The sequence below is a fragment of the Nelumbo nucifera genome, chromosome 1, assembly GCF_055504915.1.
Source record: "Nelumbo nucifera cultivar China Antique chromosome 1, China Antique-T2T, whole genome shotgun sequence".
In the NCBI taxonomy this organism is placed as follows: Eukaryota; Viridiplantae; Streptophyta; class Magnoliopsida; order Proteales; family Nelumbonaceae; genus Nelumbo; species Nelumbo nucifera.
This window is the reverse complement of record NC_142649.1, coordinates 207,695,832-207,716,544: the sequence shown is the minus strand read 5'-3', so window position 1 is coordinate 207,716,544 and position 20,713 is coordinate 207,695,832. Positions and strand designations below refer to the sequence as shown.

The window sequence follows — 20,713 nt, the reverse complement described above, 5'->3', positions numbered from 1 at the left end:
CTTGATCTGATTGTATCCCGAGTAGGCATCTAGAAAGCTCAGCAACTCATGCCCCGAGGTCGCGTCCACTAGGCGGTCAATCCTGGGGAGTGGGAAGCAGTCCTTTGGGCAAGCTCGGTTCAAGTCGGTGTAGTCGACGCACATGTGCCATTTACCGCTAGCCTTTTTTACTAGAACGAGGTTGGCTACCCAGCTTGGGTAATGGACTTCCCTGATAAAATTGGCTGCAAGGAGCTTCCCGACCTCCTCGTCGACTGCCCTCCACCGCCCCGGGGATAGGTTGCGTTTCTTCTGTCTAACGGGCCTAACTATAGGATCAGTATTAAGCTTATGAGTTATGATGTTGGGGTCTATGCTGGGCATTTCCGCCGCGGACCAAGCAAAAAATCTAAATTCTTAAGTAGAAAACGTACCAGTTCAGATCGCAGGGGCTCCTCGATGGAAGCACCGATCTGAAGTGTTCGGGCAGGGTCCTCTGCCGAGGTTGGGATAGAGGCGGTCTCCTCCATAGGCATAGCTCGCTCCTTGCTCTGCTTCGTAGGTCGCTCTAGCTCGAGGTTGTCGGTCACCTTGGCTTTTCCCTTGAGGGCAGTGACGTAGCATTTGTGAGACTCAAGCTGGTCACCTCACGCTACCCCGATGCCAAAGTCCGTGGGGAACTTCATGGCCAAGTAGTAGGTGGACACCACAGCCCGTAAAGCATGAGTAATCGTCCGACCACCAAGAAGTCGTGGTTGAGCCTCACAATGCTAGGCCAGGTGCCGACTTCCACAGGTACCGTCACCCTTCCTAGGGGTCGAACTTCCTCTCTACTGAAGCCCACCAAGGGAGTGTTCGCGGGCTTTAAGTCGCTCTCCTGAAGCTGAAGTTTGTCGAATGCCACTTTGAAGAGGATGTCTGCTGAGCTGCCTGAATCGATGAGGACTCGCTTGACTTCGAAGTCATTGATCTTCACTTTTATGACGAGCGCGTCGTCATGGGGGTAATGGACCCCGCATGCATCGTCCTCCGTGAAGAAGATGGGGTCTTCTGTCTTTGAGTGCTTCGGAGGGTTCTGCCCCTCCCTGCTAGTCTTGCGAGCTGACGCGCGAGCTGCTACTGAGGTGCAGCCCGCCATGATCGAGCCTCCAACTATAACATGGATGATCCCCCAGACCGATCTCTCCCCGGGGGCTGCTTCTGCGGTTGTTCCGCTTGCCTCCTGGACTCGGGAGCGTCTCTACCTTACTCCCCTTGTTGACCTACTTTATTATTATTATTATTATTATTATTATTATTATTATTATTATTATTATTATTATTTTGTACAAAATTTCATAAATATCTGCAACGGATGAGCTCTTCTATCTCATCGCGGAGGTTTTTACAACTCTCGGTACTATGACCGTGATCTTTATGAAAGCTACAATACAAATTTTTATTCTGGGTGCTAGGGTCAGCCTTCAGCCGAGGTGGCCAGTTCACATATGGAGTGTCCTTGATCGCCCTGAGGATCTCAGCCCGTTTTGTGTTGAGGGGCATGTAGTCCCTTTCTGCTGCTAGAGCTCAGGAGGGCTGAACTGGCCTCGCCCCCCGAGCTATGTCCTTCTTCTTCCTGTTGTCGCCTTGAGACGGGGGTTCTGGCTCCCTCTTTCTTTTTTTTGGGGCTTGCTCGCCCTTCTGGTTGATCTCCTCCTTAGTCCCGATGAACCGATCCGCGAGCTTAAGGAACTCGATTACGGTTTTGGGTTGGTTGACAACTACGTGTCACTTGAACTCCTTATGGGTGATACCTCGCTTGGCTGCTGTGAGGTGAACTATGGGATCCAAGTCGGGTATCTGCAAACAAGCATCATTGAACCGCTTGATGTAGCTCCGGATGGACTCCCCTTCCTTTTGCACTATGCTAAGGAGGCTCTCCTAAGTTCGCGGGCATCTCTTGCTGGTGACAAAGTGGAAGGTGAAAACCTGCACGAACTGCGCCCAACTTCTTACCGAGCCGGGCGCGAGGTTCCGGTACCAGGTGCGGGCCACTCCTTTGAAAGTAGTGGAAAGGCCACGCACATGCAGGACTCACTAGACCGTGCCAGGTGCATCTGGAACTGGAAGGCGTCCACATGGTCATTTGGATCGAAAGACCCATCATACTTGTCTAGAGGAGGGAGCTTGAAATCCTTTGGCATGGGTACAACAAAGAGTTCTGGAGATAGTGGGGAAGAAACTGAGAGGAGGGGGTAGCTTCCACTTCAGCTGAGCATACCTCCTCCTTTCCTTTGAGCTCAGGAGAGGCTCTGGAAGTAGTTCGGCGAGCTCGCCAACGTCTTCGCTGCTGCTTTACTAGTTCGGCATTGGTGCTCGACACCTCGGTGTTGTCGAGCTCGATAGGCTTGGACTGCTAGTGACGACTCTAGACCGAAGGGCCTTGTCTGTAGCCTGCTGCCAGGACCTCGAACGGATTGTCCGCTAATAGGAGCTCGAACTGTGAAGGTTGTGGTGACACGGGCTTTGTTGGGTGAGAGGCCCCTGACCCGCCCATAGGTTGTGAGGCAGGTGCCAAGGGGGCAGCCGGCCTCTCCTTCTTGCTACGGGAAGAGGCGTGGCTCTTGGCTGGATCCTGGACCTGGGAGGCTTCTCCCCAACGAGGCCGCTCACTCCGGCGGGTTGGCTTGGCCTGCTTCATGGCCGGGTGCCAAGGGGGAAGTGACACCTGGGCCTGAGGCAGAGAGGGAAACTGCTGCTGGTACTGGTACTGGTAAACCTGGTCCAGTACTTGTTGTTGGTAGAGTTGAAATTGTTGGAACTGTTGCATTTGAGCCTGCATGGCCCGCATGCATTGCACTAAGTCCTCTAGTTGGTTCGGGTTGGCCATTGGGGGCACAACTGAGGGTTCAGCAGAGGTGGCTCCTACTGTAGAAGGGAGCGGGGCAATGGCAGGTGCCACTATAAGAGGCACATTCAAACTGGGGATTCCGTCCATGGTGAGGGGGACGGTAAACTATTCAATGTAGACAGCAGGAAGCTGGGGCTGCTCCCTAGAAGCGTTCTAGCTGTTGCCAAGTCCGGCATTGCTGGAAGAAGCCATGAAGAATACTAAGTTTTTGGAAGAAGGTGCTGTAAAAGCTTAGAGGAAGGCTTTTAGAAGCGTTCCCACAGATGGCGCCAAATGATGTGGCACGATCCGTGCACTCCTAGCTGGCTGCGGACTGGCTCCTTCTTGGCAATGAGTGACACCTGAGAAGATGAAGAAGAAGGACTCCCGGGGATTTGCCCGGCGGGAATACTTCGAAGCTTAAGTTAGAACGCTGGGGAAGAAGAAGAGAGAGAGAGTATAAAAGGCTAAGAGTGTAGATCGTGCTAGATCACTATGTCTCGAGATTAGCTTGTGAGCAAGTAAGAGTGCAAGTTCAGATCTAATTCGAGCGAGAGTCTGACTCTCTGCTTTGAGGGGTTTTATAGGGGTGTCCTTGTCAAATCAGGTGTAACCGCCACTGAGCTCTTGTCGCAACCGTTACCTGCCAGGGCTGTGCAGGTGATCGTTACAACGTACTGCCTGCTCGGCTGAGTGACACGTCTCCGAAGAGACAGGCACGCCACCATCTGTCGAGAAACATGGGACAGACTGTCAATCGGGCAGGGACTGCGCCGTCAGCCAAGAGACGTGGCACAGTCTGACGAGTATGGTCTTGTCAGATGGAAGCTTCCTGAGAGCGTCGCATCACAGTCGCAAGTTACTTCGTAGCAGGCTATCCTTGCCGCGAGCTACTTTGTAGCAAGCTCTTAGGGGTACTTTTGAGGTGACCTTCATCAAGGTTGGTCTTTGGGGTAGCTCTTCTGCCCAGGTGCTGGAGCGATCTAGTTTCCTTAGCTCGCGAGCTGAAATTGTCTTGGAGTATTCCCTTCTCAGTAGCTCGGGGAATCTGGAGCTCGCATTGTAGCGAGCTCCCCCTATAGAGAGCTATGACGTAGCGAGCTGTTCTACAGACTCGTTACTCGGTCACGGTCAAGCCAGGCTGCTGAGCTGTTGCTCGTGCTGAGTCAGGTCCACATGTCATCATCTCAGTAGGTCGGGTCAAATCATCCTCCATCAGTATATAATATATTAATAAAATAATTTTTTTTTTAATTTTGTTATACTAATTTATTTAATTATTGTATATATAAGCAATTGTATATACAAAATTCATATAAAATTAAAATTTTTAAGTTTTTTGTCATTTTTTTAAATAAATAACATTGGCCCAATGCACAACCCGATTGGGCCCAAGGCTCGATCCATGGGCCAGCCCGACTCGCAGAACGGCACGGGCCCACACAGGCCTGGGCTGTGGGTTGTACTGGGCTGACCCCCAAATTTTTCACCAAGGAAGGTGACACGACCCATGACAGCCCGCGGGCCACCCACTGTACACCTCTAGTGTCTCTTATTTCAACATTCATGAAAGTCAACTCGTTAAAAGTTCATGTTCCATTCAAATAGATTTTGTTTTGAACTTTTAATAGTTCATTCCCCCTTAGAGTTGTTTTATTATTCTTCAAATGTATTTACCCCCCGTAAACACCATTCTTAGTGAATTCCCCGGCCCCGCAAATGTTTTGGCCTTTTCAGAGCTCAGTATCTCTCGATTTGTTTTATTGGTTTTCCAAATGTGTTTATGCACCCCTTATAAATACCATCCCCTCATGAATTGGGAATGAATCTTTTCCCCCGTTACATTGACCGGAACTCTACTGCCGCTCACACACTCTCCCTTACGTAAAATGCCTCTCCCCATCCGGGGCAGACTACGTCCTCAGGGAGATCCACGAAGGTATCTGTTGAGACCATCCCGATGCACGCACACTGGCACACAAGGCACTTTGGCAAGTTTATTTCTAACCGACGATGAAGCAAGATGCAACCCAGTTAGTTCGAAAAATATGGCATTTGTCAACGACACTCCAATCTCCATCACTAGACTGCAATCCCTTGAAGCCGATCACCAGCCCAAGGCCATTCGCACAATGGGGGATGGACATCCTCGCCCTCTTCCCCACTATGGTTACTCAAAAAAATTCCCCTTGGTGGTGGTAGACTACTTCCCCAAATGGGTGGAAGCCGAAGCTCTAGCACGCATCACCGCGCACAATGCCCAGAACTTTTTCTGGAAAAGTATTGTCTATCGATTCGGCATTCTGTGCATCCTCATTACAGACAACGGACATAGTTAACTGACCGAAAGTTCGAGGCCCTTTACTCTGACCTAAAGATCGACCATTGGACCACCGCTATACACCGACCCCAGAGCAATGGGCAGACCGAGGTAACCAACCGAACCTTATTGCACAGCCTGAAGACTCGGTTAGACCAGGCCAAGGGGAGGTGGGCCGAGGAACTGCCAAGCATACTCTAGGCATATAGGACTACTCCACTTACAGCCACCAGTGAGACACCCGTTAGTCTGACCTACGAGGTTGAAGCTATGGTACCTGTAGAGATTGGCGCTCCAACCCTCCGGACCGAGCTCTTCGATGAAGACCAGAATGACGAGGACCTCCACGCAGAGTTAGACCTAATCGATGAAGCCCGGGACTGAGCATATGTCAAGATGGTAGCATAGCATGCAATACAAGTTCAACAATGGAAGTCGAATTCAATGCACTAGAATTGGCGGGGTCCGAGGTAGAGTGGCTAAGGAACTTGCTGGCAGATATACCACTTTGTCCATGTCCGATTCTGTCCATATCTCTCAATTGTGATAGCCAAGCAGCAATAGCCAGAGACAAGACCCAGACGTTCAACGGTAAAAGAAGGCACATCCGCTTAAGGCATAACCTGGTAAGACAATACCTCAGCGAATGTACAATCACACTAGATTTTGTAAGGTCTAAAAAGAACCTTGCAAATTCGTTAACCAAACCACAGATTTCTAAGGTGGTTTATGAGGCATCGGTAGGAATGGGGCTGAAGCCCATTACAAAGTCATTTGTGATGGACACCCAACCTATGTGAAAGAAGATCCTTGGAATTAGGTTGAATGGGTAAAAACGAGTCACTAAATGACATGGGAAAGCACTATCAGTTTGTGTCTCATTTCAGATGCCGAGGTAAGATAGTGCTCACTGTAGTTTGAGGAGATTGAACATGAGGCTCTTAATTAGTTAGGAATAGTGTGTGTAGTGCACACTAATAACTGACCTAAGTGAGTATGAAGTGTGGCCACTTCTAAGAGAGATGTAGGGCTGACTCTCTAAACACTCATTATTCCAAGAGGGGAACAAGGCTGAAATGTTCCAAAACAAAAGAATCACTAAAGAACTGGTGAGTTGAGTTGGTTGGCCGGTTAGCTAGTTACAACAAAGAGGAAAGGTTGAAGGAGTCTAACTCCACCCGTACTCTGTAACATAGCCTGTCATACTTAAGTGTTGATTGAAGTCCAAAAGACATCACCATGAAAACTTTTCTCATTGCAATTTTCAGATTGTTCGATCTTCTTGTAACTTTGAATCTTGTGGGAGATTGTTGGGGGAAGATTTAAATTTTCAAGAATCTCTCTCCTCCCTTTTGCTTTTTGTTTTTTCCTCTTTCCACCCTTGAGTATATGATAAGACTCATTATCCCACATTGCTTGGGAAAGGAGTGGAGATTGAGTATACTTGTAGCTTTGCTCTCTCTATGGGTAGGGAGGGACCCATAAGAGGAGAGCACTATAGATATTCCATGCATGTGAGGGGTGCGGAGGTTGGGTGTGCTTTTCACACGCACGCACCAACGCGTGTGCGTGTGCGTGTGCGTGTACGTGTGCGTGTAATCACTATATCATTTTATTTTAACCAAATTACACCCCTTTAATTTAAAATGTGTCTCTTCAATTTTGATTTTAATTTTTAAATCAAAATGTTTTCTCCTGTTTGTGTCTCTTCTTCCTCCTTGTTCCTCTTTGAACAGGTGCACTGTTCTGAAGAGGCTCCTGTGTGAAAGGACACATCTATGTTCATTCGGGTCTAAGAGCACTCTATAAGAAGAGTGTTGGCTGACCTAGTTAACACACACCATTTTTTGGCATTCTTCTCTATCTTCCTTGTGAAATCTGAGCATCAATCTTCTATGTTCGCGGAGGTCTAGTAAGCGAGTGCACGCCTACCAGAAGCCTGTGGGTTGTCTTATCTTAGCGACTGATTTGCGATCACCTGGCTGCACCGTAGGGGGCAAATGTGATTTTAAGGAGAGTGGCCAAGTGTCATGACTCAACCCTCCTTCCTGCAATTCCCAGTTTTGAGATTCTGCTACTCCACATCACTGCAACTTCAGTTTAGAAAACGATTACTGATAAGCTCCATTCTATCTCTTTATTATTTTTACAACACTACGCAAGAACAGATAAATGCTACAACTCCTTCAAATAATTTTTGCATCTTCTTTATGGTATCAATAGTGTTTGGAAAACTGTTCCAAGAATGGTCGGTTGAACTGTATAAAACTGAAACCAACCTCTTTCTGGTTCCGTGCCAAATTGAGCAATGCTAATAAGCATAAGATGTGACAGATGCTTTGTTATATATACTATGTGTTCAATTCAATCTCATACTGGCACTTTCATAAGAGTAGAGTAGTTTAGATTTATTTGGTTTAGGTTTTAGTTGTAAGGTTCTAACAGTTATGTTATGGAAACCATACTAATAATTTATGTAGGATTATTTATTGCAGCATGCGTGGTGGTATATTTCCTGGTGGTGCTTTTGATTCGGAAACTACGACAGAGTGGATGATAACATTGAAGACTTTCTACAGAACCACAACACTCTCATGCCAATCAGGTACTCTTATCAAGCATTAAGAAGATGACAAGGGGGTTCTAGGACAAGTTGGGCCAAGGAGGCTATGGTTCGGTATTTAAAGGAAAGCTGCTTCCAACTGGCCATCCTGTAGCAATAAAGATATTAGGTCAATAAAGGGAAATGGCCAAGAATTCATCAATGACGTTGCCACCATCGGAAGGATTCATCATGTCAATGTTGTGCAACTCATTGGGTTCTGTTCACAGGGTTCAAAAAGGGCTCTTGTCTATGATTTCATGCCTAATGGTTCTTTAGAGAAATACATCTTTTCTCCACAAGAAAACAGTACCCCTCTGATCAGTTGGAAGCAAATGTATGACATCGCCTGGGGAATAGCTCGTGGCATTGCATATCTACATCAAGGATGTGATATACAGATTTTACATTTTGATTTCAAGCCCCACAATATTCTTCTTGATGAAAACTTTTTTCCAAAGATATCAGACTTTGGGCTTGCAAAGTTCTATTCAACAGATGAAAGTATTGTGAGCCTAACAGCAGCACGTGGAACAATGGGATATATAGCTCCAGAATTGTTCTATAAAAACATAGGTGGTGTCTCATACAAGGCTGATGTTTATAGCTTTGGAATGCTATTGATGGAAATGGTAGGAAGAAGAAAGAACATAAATGCATTTGCAGAGCATTCAAGTCAAATTTACTTCCCCTCTTGGATCTATGATCAATTCAACCAAGGAAAAGACATGCGAGTAGGAGCAATCACGGAAGAGAAAAAGCAAATAGCAAAGAAGTTAGTTATGGTTGCACTATGGTGCATACAGATGAATCCTATAGGTCGCCCTTCCATGAACAGAGTTGTGGAGATGTTGGAAAGCAGCATTGAACTCTACAGATTCCACCAAAACCTTTTCTAAATCCACAAGGGTTTCCTGATGATGATCTTGTAGTTAACAAAACCCATAGAATCATCCACAAGGCTTGCCATGTGATTTTATTGGGCCAATTTCAATTGCCATGGATGTACATTTGAATTGATTGTTATGTTCTATAATTGTATTGTGAATGTATTTCTCAACTTTATTATATTAGAGGTAATTAATAAAATTATCTAAAAATTTTACATCCCAATGGTTTTGTGCTTTCCTGGCACATTGACAATAATGATCTACATTTTCTTCTGTTGCAGATTTTGCATTCTCAGTTTAAGTCTGACCTCTATTATCTTGGATGCTATTGTTTGGTAGCTTCACATGACCTTCAAGCATGCATTTATTTGCAAAAGAAAGAGGGAAAAAATTAGAGTTTTGACTGCATCTGTTTCAAGAGTAATTGGAACTCTAGAAGAAGATGAATTTTGTCTGGATGATGTCGAGAACCCTGTTTTCATATAAGAATTTAGCAAAGAGACTGCTCATTGTTATTTCTTTAATCTTCCTTTTTCGGGTCAAAGTTACTAGTTGTTTTTTATTAAGAAGGAAGGCACATAGCTGCATGAAAGGAATGAAAAGAAACAGACTACAGCCAGGGTTTGACAGGCCAAATTTCAGATGGAGTTGCCTTACATGCAAGGTTCAAAATATCGTTACATATCGACCCGTATCAATCGATACATATCATATTGGGGCCTTCCCGATACAGCACCCCTACAGGGGTTGTATCGGGTCAGGCCATGGTTCAAAGAGTAGCCGGGACTTAAACCGACCCCTCTGAACCGGTTTTGAAAAAAATAAATAAAACATAAAAAAAACACCGATACAGGCCAATACGCCTGGCCTGTATCGATATTTAGAACCTTGTTTACATGAACAAACAATCTTAAAATACAAATGGTTTAACTTGGAATTTTTGCAACTCTCGTGGGTTCATTTTGGCCAAGAGATTAAAATAACAAAAGTAGAAAATAGACATGATTCTGTTCTAAATTTGACCAGGAGGTAAAAGGTATATGAGAAATCAAGATCTCAATCATGAAGTAGAGTGAAAATGTGAAAACAAATCCTTTTCCTTTTCCCATTCTGGTTTCTAGTTAACAGAAGATGTAGAGGCATTAAATTAGGACAGATAGGAACGAAACGAGGGCAACAACACTGCCTCCATGTTGCTTAACATTTCCAGATTTTCCAAGAGAATTCAGCCAAACATTATTTTCATGATAGCAGTTTGCCTAGTTCATAAAAGTCAATTATACCAAACCAATTTACAGCCAGAGATAGGGGAACCGGAATATCAAAGTTAAAGCCAATTCATTTGTCATTTGTGCTTGTGTATGTCACTCTTGAGTCTTGAATATGGATGGATGCTTATGAAAAGGATGTGGAATATGGACTGATTAAGGTCTTCTTCATATGCGAGGGCCACATTCGGACTACTGAATGGCTGTAGTTCTTTGACAGGTTTCAATTACGAATGTCCTTAATTTCAAAGTCAAGATCGACTTGATAATCTATTGGTTAAGCAAGGTGAAAATGATTTGATTGTTAGACTGCGGAGTTTGATCTCTATGCTCTGTTCACACTTCACACTCAAGCAAGTTTCCATAGTCCCATCCTTCTGTGGTCTTATGTGTTGAACAAATTTTGTTGAATTCTTTCGAGAACCTTCCTTCAACTTTCTGTTTTCATGTTTTCTTGAGTCCCACTGTGATACCCGAAAGACAATTAACTAGTCAACCTGTTGGACCACCTGTAAAGAAAATTTCCCTGGGTTTTTCGGAATTTAAGGCACACGTCAACAGTTCTAACATAGATGGATAAGTAATTCTTTAGCGCGCCTACACAGTTAACCTTTGCCATGCATTTATTGGGTTAACCCTACCTAATCCGACCTGATTATAAAAATCAGGTTATTCAGATTGGGTGAGGGTTGAGGTACGGTTGCCACATATTAGGACCCAGCCCAGCCCAAGTTGCCCCTCTCAACTTTTTCTAATTCTCCTAACCTTTTAAGCCACATTGTTGTTATTCCAAACCCAGGCCCAAATGTAATTTAGAAAGCTCCATTAAAAATCAGGATGGGTGTGGACCAACTGACCAAGGTAGCCCACTAAGTACCAAGTAGGATGGGTTATTGATTTTAGGTACATCTTGAAATTTTAAATCCGAATTTGATCCGAAAATCCAAAGTATATGACTTGGATCGGATTCTGGTTTAATTCCGCTTCTCTTTATTTCCAATAAAAAAGCCACTTGTGTGGAAGAAATTATATTCATGGAAACTACTCTAGAAGTGCGGTCTTCTTTCTTTCTTCGAACCCGATAAAATTTAACCCGACCATTATAGATCTCATATTAGAAGAAGAGCTCCATGAAATGCACGGGCTGATTTTAAAAGATGACCATATTTTACAAGGGAGTGAATAGCTTATATATATGTTTCATTTATTTTTTAAACCAAAAACCATAAAATTCTAAGGGGGACAGAGACATCTGCATTTTAGAATATGGTAATTGATGTAACGTTTTCTGGTCATATATCAATTTTTTGACTAAGTACCTCGTCAGCTCGTTTGCTCCCAAGTGGCCTATGATTCAGGGGTTGAAGTGGAGCTCCCTAGCATAGCGCAACCCAGCTGCTCCTTGCTAGAGATGATATGGCTGCCAGCAACGACAAGAACTAGAGTTCCTGAAAGAGATGAGTCAGAGATCCCGGGGGTGTCTACTCAGCGAGATCACTCCGATGGCCAAGTCAGCACTTAGTAGTAAGCTGAAAATGATATTAAAGAATGAGAGAGTTAGAGAGCAGGGGCTACCATCTCCTCCTCGCCCCTGGGGGGTGAGGCCTTTATATACTGGAGTCCTCGTGGGTTTGGTGGAGTAGTTCCTGGATTCCCGCTGTGATGGGACCTACTTTCGTGTTAGGTGGGGATAAAGCTACCAACCGGTAAGGTGGCCCATTTCCACCTAAATCAGGGAGTGGGTGAGCTAATATAGCCGTTACAAATCACAATCCCATAAAATGCGGGGTACAGTGGTGAGCTTCTAGGAATTATCACGCAGTGGTCGAGCTGCCTGTGAGGTGTTGCATGATGGCGAGCTGCCTGTAAGTGCTGCATGATGGCGAGCTACCTGTGGCGAGCTGCTTGTGAAGTGTTGCATGATGGCGGGTTGCCTAGTGGCGAGCTACCTGTGAGGTGTTGCATGATGGCGAGCTGCCTAGTGGCGAGCTGCCTATGAGGTGTTGCATGATGGCGAGCTGCCTGTGGCTATCTGCATGTGAAGTGTTGCATGATGGTGAGCTGCCTGCTGCATGGTGGCGAGCTGCCTATGAATTGTTGCATGATGGTGAGCTGCCTGTGAGGTGTTGCATGATGGCGAGCTGCCTAGTGGCGAGCTGCCTGTGAAGTGTTGCATGATGGTGAGCTGCCTGTGGCGAGCTACCTGTAAGTGCTGCATGATGGCGAACTGCCTGTGAAGTGTTCCATTCAAATAATACAAATAAAAAATAAAAAATTATTAATTATTAATTAATAAATGAAACGATTAAAATTAAAAAAATAATTAATGACTATAAAAATATTAAAATAATTAATAATTACTAGTTAATAATTTACACAAATAAAAACTAAAATAATTTTTAAAAATTAATAAAATAATTAAAAATTACTAGTTAATAAAAATAATTAATAAATAATAAATAACATAAGTAAATTTAATAATAAATAATTAATGTTTAATAAAAAAATAAAATAATGAATAAAAAATTAAGGTAAAAGACAGGGAGAGAGAGGGAGGGAGGAGAGAGAGCAAGATAGAGAAGATAGGGGGAGAGAGAGCCACCACTACAATTTGTAGTGGCGGTGGCAATGGTGGGAAGATCGGGGAGGGAGGGAGGGAGGAGAGAGAGAGCGAGAGCGAGAGAGAGAGAGAAGACACAGAGGAGAGAGAGCAGCCACTATAACTTGCAGCGGTAGTGGCGGTGGTGGGAAGACAGGGGATGGAGGGAGAAAGAGAGAGTGAAAGCGGGAAGACAGTGGGAGAGAGAGAGAGAGAAAGAGAGAGCGAGAGAACTATCATGGCGATGGTTCTTCTCTCTCGCTCTCACTCTCTTACAGCGGCGGTGGCGGAAGATAGGGCAGAGAAGAACCACTTGCAGCGTCGGTGATGGAAGAGAGGGCAGAGAGAGAAGAACTGAAGGGATGGGATATCCATCGTATGGACGCCCGAATCTTGTGGAATAGAATGGGCGAATTTCAAAAATTTCTCTCCACCCTACTGGGAATCGTATTCCCTATTTTAGAAAAATCATATTTTTCAAGGATCAATTTTGAACCAAGAACCGAACCAGATCTAAACAAAAGCAGTAGGAGAGGGATATACCTGATACGGAGAAATAGTATCTCTCAATGGAGGTGTTCACGCTCAAGGAAGGAACCAAAAACTGCTCCCATTGAAGATGGTGCAATGCAGGATGGAGCAGAATCAACAACGTTCTTCAAAAGAACCAGATCCTTCGCAAGAATCAGCTGGATGGCACATGAGCACTACTTCCAATCAGTCCTTCCACAAAGAACTGATATCAAGATCTGATCTTGATTACTCCCACTGAGAACAGGAGATCGAACTGCCATATATGGCGGTGGTAGGAAGGAGGCGACAAGAGAGATTTAGTGCAGTAAAGCTGAATTCTCTCTTCTGTCATTTCAGCTCTGAAGATAGGATGTGAAGTTTGTCAAAAGGCTGCCGCCCCCTCCTCCATTTATAGCCTTAAAGGGATCAGCTCCTAATCCCATTAGAAGTTGCCGATCCAAGTCATATTTGGATCAGAATTCCCATTAAGTGATAAGGGTGAACCCTTATCTTATCTGCAGATTAAATCAACCTTCTACTAATCTTATTAGGAGGTCTCTAGATCTGAATCACATTTAGATCTGGACTCTCTGAGTGGATAGGGTTATAACCCAATCCTATCTGCTAATCCAATCTCAGAATTCACCCCTTATTTAACTGATCAAATCAGCCCAATTCGAAATGGGCTTTAGGCCAAAAAAGGTTATGTGCTCACTTAGCCTTCCAAACTTCTGCCCAGTTGGGCTTCCTTGTATGGCGTGGGACCCAAACATTGATCTACACATCAGCCACATGGGTTCAGCCCAGCCTTTGTTACAAGGCCTGGCCAAATACACTATTATGGACAGTGCACCCTGTGAAACCCATCACATGGGCTCTATGGGCCCAACACTTACCCTAAGTGGTCCCTGGGCCAAACCACCTTGTAACACCTAGGGACTGTGGGCAGATGCAAGATTAGCCCATCAGGTATTACCCTCAATGGTCTTATACTTAACCTCTCAGCCCATAATGATCAAACACTGCCCGACAAGAGAGGACCTCTCCCTCGGCTGCAAGGAACAGTGCTACACTCTCTACTCACATGGATCCCGAGAATTAAAACCTTTTGCAAACAATTAGAAACCGTAATATATATACTTTTATATCTCATATAAAATATATTTTGCAAAACAAATCTCAATGATTGAAATCGGTTGCCGGCAGTCTTGGTTTCCATCAGAGAGTGCATCCCCGATCATTACCTTTGTCCGACAAAGGGGCTGATCCTGTCACTATGATCACCCACTCAGATGAATTCTCAGACTGTCCCAACATACCCAAGTTTTGACCCCCACTAAGGATCTCACTGATTGGCATATCAAAGACAGCCCAATCCGACACCTAGTGTAGTATCATAATCAAGTCTAGGGGTCAGGTGTAACTTTCCAATTTTGCCCATCAATCTCCAAGGTCCAGGGCAATACTGGAAATCTAGTCCGGTTCAAAGATTCAATTAATCCTACACTGCATGTGCCTTGGGTCTCACCCTGGCAGCTGAGACAGGCCACCCCAACATTTGGCAGAACACTAGTGTCAGCCTTGGCAGGATAAATCTCCCCAGACTTATCGAACGGCTGTGAACATTCTAAACTAACACGAGTCTCATAAGTGTCCAGTTTAAGGGTATTACACAAAAACACACAATGGGAACATGAATCAAATATGTACTTTATTCATTTACAATAAATTCATAATGTACATCATTCTGATTGGAGCTAAGGGCATACAATTGTCTAACAAGAACCACCGCTGCGGTGGCAGAAGACAGGGCGGAGGGAGAGCGAGAGCGAGAGTGAGAGAGAAGAACCACGGTGGTGGGAATATAGGAGAGAGAGACAGAGAAAGTGCAGTGGCGGTGGTGGTGGTAGAGCTTCATTAGTTCGCAGTGAGGGTTCGATTTGATTTACATGAAGGAAAAAAAAATATGTAATATTAAATTTTTTTTTAGGGTATTTATGCCTTTTATGCACCTCTCAATTATGCTTGAATGCATAAGTGTTAGGCTATTGACTTAAAATTTCAGACCTAAAAAAACATTTCAAATCGATTTTCAGACGCAACACCAAATGAGTCTTTCTTTTTAGACACCAAACCTCTGAAAAGTGTTATCAAATGAGGCCCAAATCTAGGTTTTCTAGGAAAAAGGATGTGTTGGGGTATTTTGGGTATTGTGGGGATTTTCAAGGATAAAATGGTCTAAATAAAGTAAATCTGGGGTTTTCAAAAGATGTATGGGGGGTGTGTTGCTTATTTTAAAGTTTTGGAGGGGGTTCTAATAAAAGTTGTAACAAAGGAATATTTTGATCCAAGGGTAAGCAGCTTTTGGGTGATTAGGATTTACTTAAGGAGGGCTACTATGTTGATGTTATATCATGAGAGAGTTGTGCAAACAAATAACAACTTGTGAAATAAAATCTTGCTTGGTTTGAGGGCTATGAATGGAGTTTTTAGGTGAAACTTGGTCGGGTGGGGTTCTTTAGGGTTTTGGACTCATTGACGGGGTCAAATGGGTCTAAAGAGGTCTGTATCTAGGGGATTTAGGAGATCATGGTCTTAGAACAATGAAGATTGCTGAAAAGGAATCTTGCTTCAATCAAGGGGCAAATGATGGAGCACTAAGTTGATGCTGTGATAATGTAAGTCCCCATTAATCAAAGGTCCTAATCCACCACTACTTTCAAATTCCAATACTCAAGTTTGGTCATTTAGCTTTCTATTAGTTAAATTGAAATAAAAAATTAAAACACTTAATATCAGTTTAAGATATTTAGACATTTCAAAATTTCAAAAATAACTTTTGTATAACTTTAATTTAAGACTATTTTGCCCTTTCCTTCATCTAGTCTCTAAAACCTTAATTCTTAACCTTTCCACATGCAAAAGCCACAGTCGGAATTTAAAAGACTAGACTGAACTGTCAAAGATTTTTTTTTAATAAGGGTCCGCTTAGAAGTGTTGCACTTAAGTGACTTATTAACATAACATCTGCTTAACATGCCTTATCCGCTTCATCTTTCTTGGGTTTAGTGAGGATAGTGCCTTATCTGCTTAAAAAAAGACAATTTTGAATCTAATTAAAGTGTATCTAATTAATACGTTGACTTAACCCACTTGTTTTTTTATTGAAATTTTAGTTTTCTCACGCTCATTCGAAAAAGGATGGTTCAACTCCCAACTTGGAATGGACATGCCAGCAAATTTACTCTGATCACTCCTGCCTATCAGAATTGGGCCAACGTTCAACCACTTTGGTGCCCTCGCTTGAATTACAAGCTTGTGCTACCAAGCTTGGCCGAAACTCTTTTCAACATGGACGAGCAGGGTCCTAAAGAAGCGAATGTAACCAAATGAAGATGCTTATATGAAATGTTAGAGGGGCTGGAAGAATCCAGTTGAGAAGACAAGTTGTTGAATTATGTAGGCTTTACAAGCCAAGTGTTTGTTGCTTAATGGAAACAAGGGTTAATCCAACTAGAGCAAAAAATATTGTGTCAACTTTAGATTTTGATAAATTCCATTTAGTTGACCCAATTGGCTTTTCAAGTGGTCTGTGGTTGTTATGGGATTCATCAGCTTGCTCTATTGATATTATTTTTTCAAATGATAAGATTATCCATGCATGCATTACTGATCTTAGCTCTAATAAAAGTAGGTTGAATACTTTTGTTTATGCTCCTCCTTGTAAGACTGATCAAATTAAAGTCTGGTACTGGATTAGAAACATTTTTTATTGTACTCATGGGGTGTGGTGTATTATATGGGAGATTTCAATGCCATGAGAAGAAATGAGAATAAAAAAGGAGGTTCGGTAGTTAAGCCTTACCAAATCAGAAATTTTAATCAATTAATAGATTATTGTAATCTTATTGAAGTAGAGATGGAGGGAGGCCAATTCACTTGGAAAAACAATAATACCAAAGAAATAATTGACTGGGTCCTGTCGAATGCTGAATGGAGATGTGAGTTTAATAATTGTAGGTTCATTAATCTTCCTTTTATGGCATTAGACCATACCCCTATGATTCTTGATAATAATACTCAAATTTTGTATGATCCTAGACCGTTCAGATTTGAAGCCATGTGGTGCCTTGATCCTAGTGTTGAAGAGATTATAAAGAGGGCTTGGGATATCAACATTATTGGCTCTAGGACCTATCAATTTTGCAAGAAAAGAATTAATCTTGTTAAAGAACTCAAATTCTGGAGTAAGCATCATTTTGGGAATATCAGAAGGAGGAAGGAAGAGATTGTTTTGAAATTCCAGGTGATCCAAGAGCAGTTAGAGGATGACCCAAATAATAGAACACTCATTAATGATGACATTGCCCTTCAAAAGCTTCTTAACAACACTCTTGCTAGAGAAGTTTACTGGGCCCAAAATTCTAGAGTTGATTGGATTAAACTTGGAGATAAAGATAATAAATTTTTTCACACCGCCGCAACTATTCGAAGAAATAAAAAAAAAAAAATCAGAAATGACAATGGTATCTAGGTGGATGACATTGAAAATATCAAAGAAGTGTTTTGTAGTGGTTACGAGAAAAGGTTCAAGTCTAAGGGTACTTCAGAGGTTGATAATTTCATTTCAAACATAGGGGGTTGTGCAACAGAATCTTTGAATACTTCCCTATGTAAAAAAGTTACAAATGAAAAAATTCATAATACCCTTCTATCGATGAAGGATATGAAGGTCCTTGTTCTTAATGGACTTAATGTTTATTTTTTCAAAAAGTTCAAGAATATTGTTGGAGATTTTATCTGTAAGACAGTTAAAGCTTTTTCCCATTCTAGGAAAATGAATGTTGAGTTAAATAGAACGTTAATCACCCTTATCCCTAATTGTGATAACCCGAAGCGAATTAATGATTTTAGACCCATTAGCTTGTGTAATGTTATTTACAAGATCATTTCCAAAATTCTTGTTAACAGAATTAAGCCATACCTAGATGACATTATTTCCCCATTTCAGAGTTCTTTCATTCCAAGTAGACAAATTATTTATAACATTCTCATTGCTCATGAAATGATGCATACTATGAAAAAAAAGAGAGACAAGCAAGGGATGCTTGCATGTAAGGTTGATATGGAAAAGGCCTATGATAGGTTGGAATGGGACTTTATTAGGAGAGTGCTTGTTAAATTTGGATTCCATATCAAATGGATTAAGTGGGTGACGGAATGCATCACTTCAGTTTCTTTTTAGATTCTCTTAAATGGACCTCGTACTCGTACCATTAGGGCCATTTGGGGTATTTGGCAGGGTGATCCCCTCTCCCCGTATATTTTTGCCCTTTGTGCTGAAGCCTTTGCAAATAATTTTTATAAAGGGGCGTTGAGTGGAAAAAATGATATTGGCTGTAAAGCCTTTAATGAAGGTCCGAAAATTCCAATTCTTCAGTTTACGGATGACTATATCATTTTTACTAAAACCTCTATTAATGCTTGTATTAAAATCAAGGAGATCTTGGATATATTTGCAAAGCATCTAGTCAATTGCCCAATTATTTTAAAAATGAATAACAAACTGGTAGGTTGGAAAAAAATTCTCTCTCTAGCTGGGAAATTAACTTTAATTAATTCTTCTGCCTCAATGGTTCCTCGATTTGTTATGCAAGCTTTTAAAATTCCAAGCAGTGTGGTCCACTGATTTAGAAAAAGACTAAAGGGATTTTATTTTGTCAAGTACAAAGAGCCAAAACCCCATTCTTGTCAGGTGTAGCAGGGTTTGCTCTCCCAAAAAATGGGGTGGTTTAGGTGTGAGGAATCTCAAATGGATGAATAAGACCCTTCTTGCTAAGTTGGGGTGGAAAATTTTAACTTGCCATGACAATCTTTGGGTCAAGATAGTGATTAATAAATACCTTAATAACAATAATTTCTGGGATGCAAGAAAAAAAAAAGAATAGTTCTTCTTGGGCTTGGAGAGGCATCTTGTCTTTCAGAGAACTTATTAAAAGGGGTTCTATGTGGTGAATTGGCAATGGAAAAAAATGTAAATTTCTGGTTGGATTCATGAACTTGTAATGATCCTCTAATTGAATTTAATAATAGGAGAGATTTGATTGATATGGATTTGACGGTTAGTGGGGTAATTGACCTTGAAAGGAGAGTGTGGAAAGAGGATTTTATTAGGTCTATTACCACTTACCAGGCTTGGCAGTGTATCCAGCCTATTTTAATTCCCCATGGGGAGTATGAAGATGAAAGAGTTTGGAAATTCACCCCGGATGGTAACTTCTCGGTTAAAACAACTTATGAAGAGGAGTGCCGGTTTAATAGTGGTGAGTTTCTTACTACCAACTATCAAATTAATTTTTGGAAACTCATGCTCCCCCCAAAAATTAAAATCTTTCTCTATCTCTTATTAAATAATAGACTTCTCACGAAAAATAATCTTATAGCCAGAGGTCTAAGAATTGACCCAGCTTGTGCCTTTTGTAGGGAGGTAGAGGACTTTGACCACTTGTTTATTAGATGTGAAAACTCTAAACAAATTTGGAGCAATTTTGATGAGGAATTCCTAATTCCCGGGAACTCTTTCTCGTCGGTCAGGCAGTGGTGGTCTTTATTTAACAAGCCAAATGGTTATTCTAGGGATAACTTCCTGAGAGAAAAATTTGCTTGTGTTTCTTGGTTCATCTGGAAGAATAGAAATAATAAACGTTTTAATGGAGGTTCCAGTAATGCGGAGAACATCATTGGCAAAGTTTTTGCTTTCTGGAATGAAATTAAAGAAGCTTCTTCTTGTGTGGATAACACTAACAGTAAAAGTTTAAATCTTGTTAAGTGGAATAAACCCAAAACTGATTGTATCAAAATCAACTTTGATGCTTCATGTTTGATTAATGGCAACTGTGCCATTGGGTGTGTTGCTAGGAACCATCAAGGTTATGTCTTCGAGATCAAAGCGATTGGGATTGGTATCACGATGATCAACCTTGCAGAAGGTTGGGTTGCATGGGAGGCTATCAACATCGCGATTAACTTCAAGGACCAACAAATCACCATTGAAGGAGACTCTAAACTGCTTATAGATTATTTCAATGGTCGAGTCTCACCCTCGTGGAGATTGATTAGTATCATTAGGGAGTGTCGAAACCTTGTTGAGTTTTTTAACCTTAATATCATATTCAAGCATATGTATCGGGAAGCGGATCAGTTGGTTGATTGGTTAGCTCGTAATGCTCTTAATAACCGAAAGGGTAGTAATGAATTTAGGACATCTGGTTTCAATTTTATTTGTAAAGCGGATGTAAGGGGAAGAGCTACCCTATACTTGTGTAGCTCACATTTTTTCATAAAAAATGAAAAAGAAATAAGATGGTTCTGATAACTTCTGAAATACAAATGTCATTGTCGAATCAGCCCTAAAAGAGTTGAGGAGCAGCCATATGATAAGTATAAGGAGGAATTAATAATTATGGGGTGGACTTTGTCCCATTTGTCTTGAGGTATGAGTGAAGTTTATCTATGCTTATGTTCCAAGGATGGTTCCCAGCATTTTACTACTTGTGACCAAATATGTCATTTTCTAAGTCAGCCTTGATCTTGAACCAAAGTATATATGAAAAAGTCAGTCTTCAACGGCGGTTGATCAGCCATGGAATACCCATTGAGAGGGAGGAATAATA

At 42.2% G+C, this 20,713-nt stretch overlaps 1 pseudogene; it reads left to right on the top strand.

The window, feature by feature from the left end:
• The first annotated feature begins 7,554 nt into the window (after positions 1-7,554).
• Positions 7,555-8,785, top strand: LOC104610429 (rust resistance kinase Lr10 pseudogene; annotated as a pseudogene).
• The last annotated feature ends 11,928 nt before the right edge of the window (positions 8,786-20,713 follow it).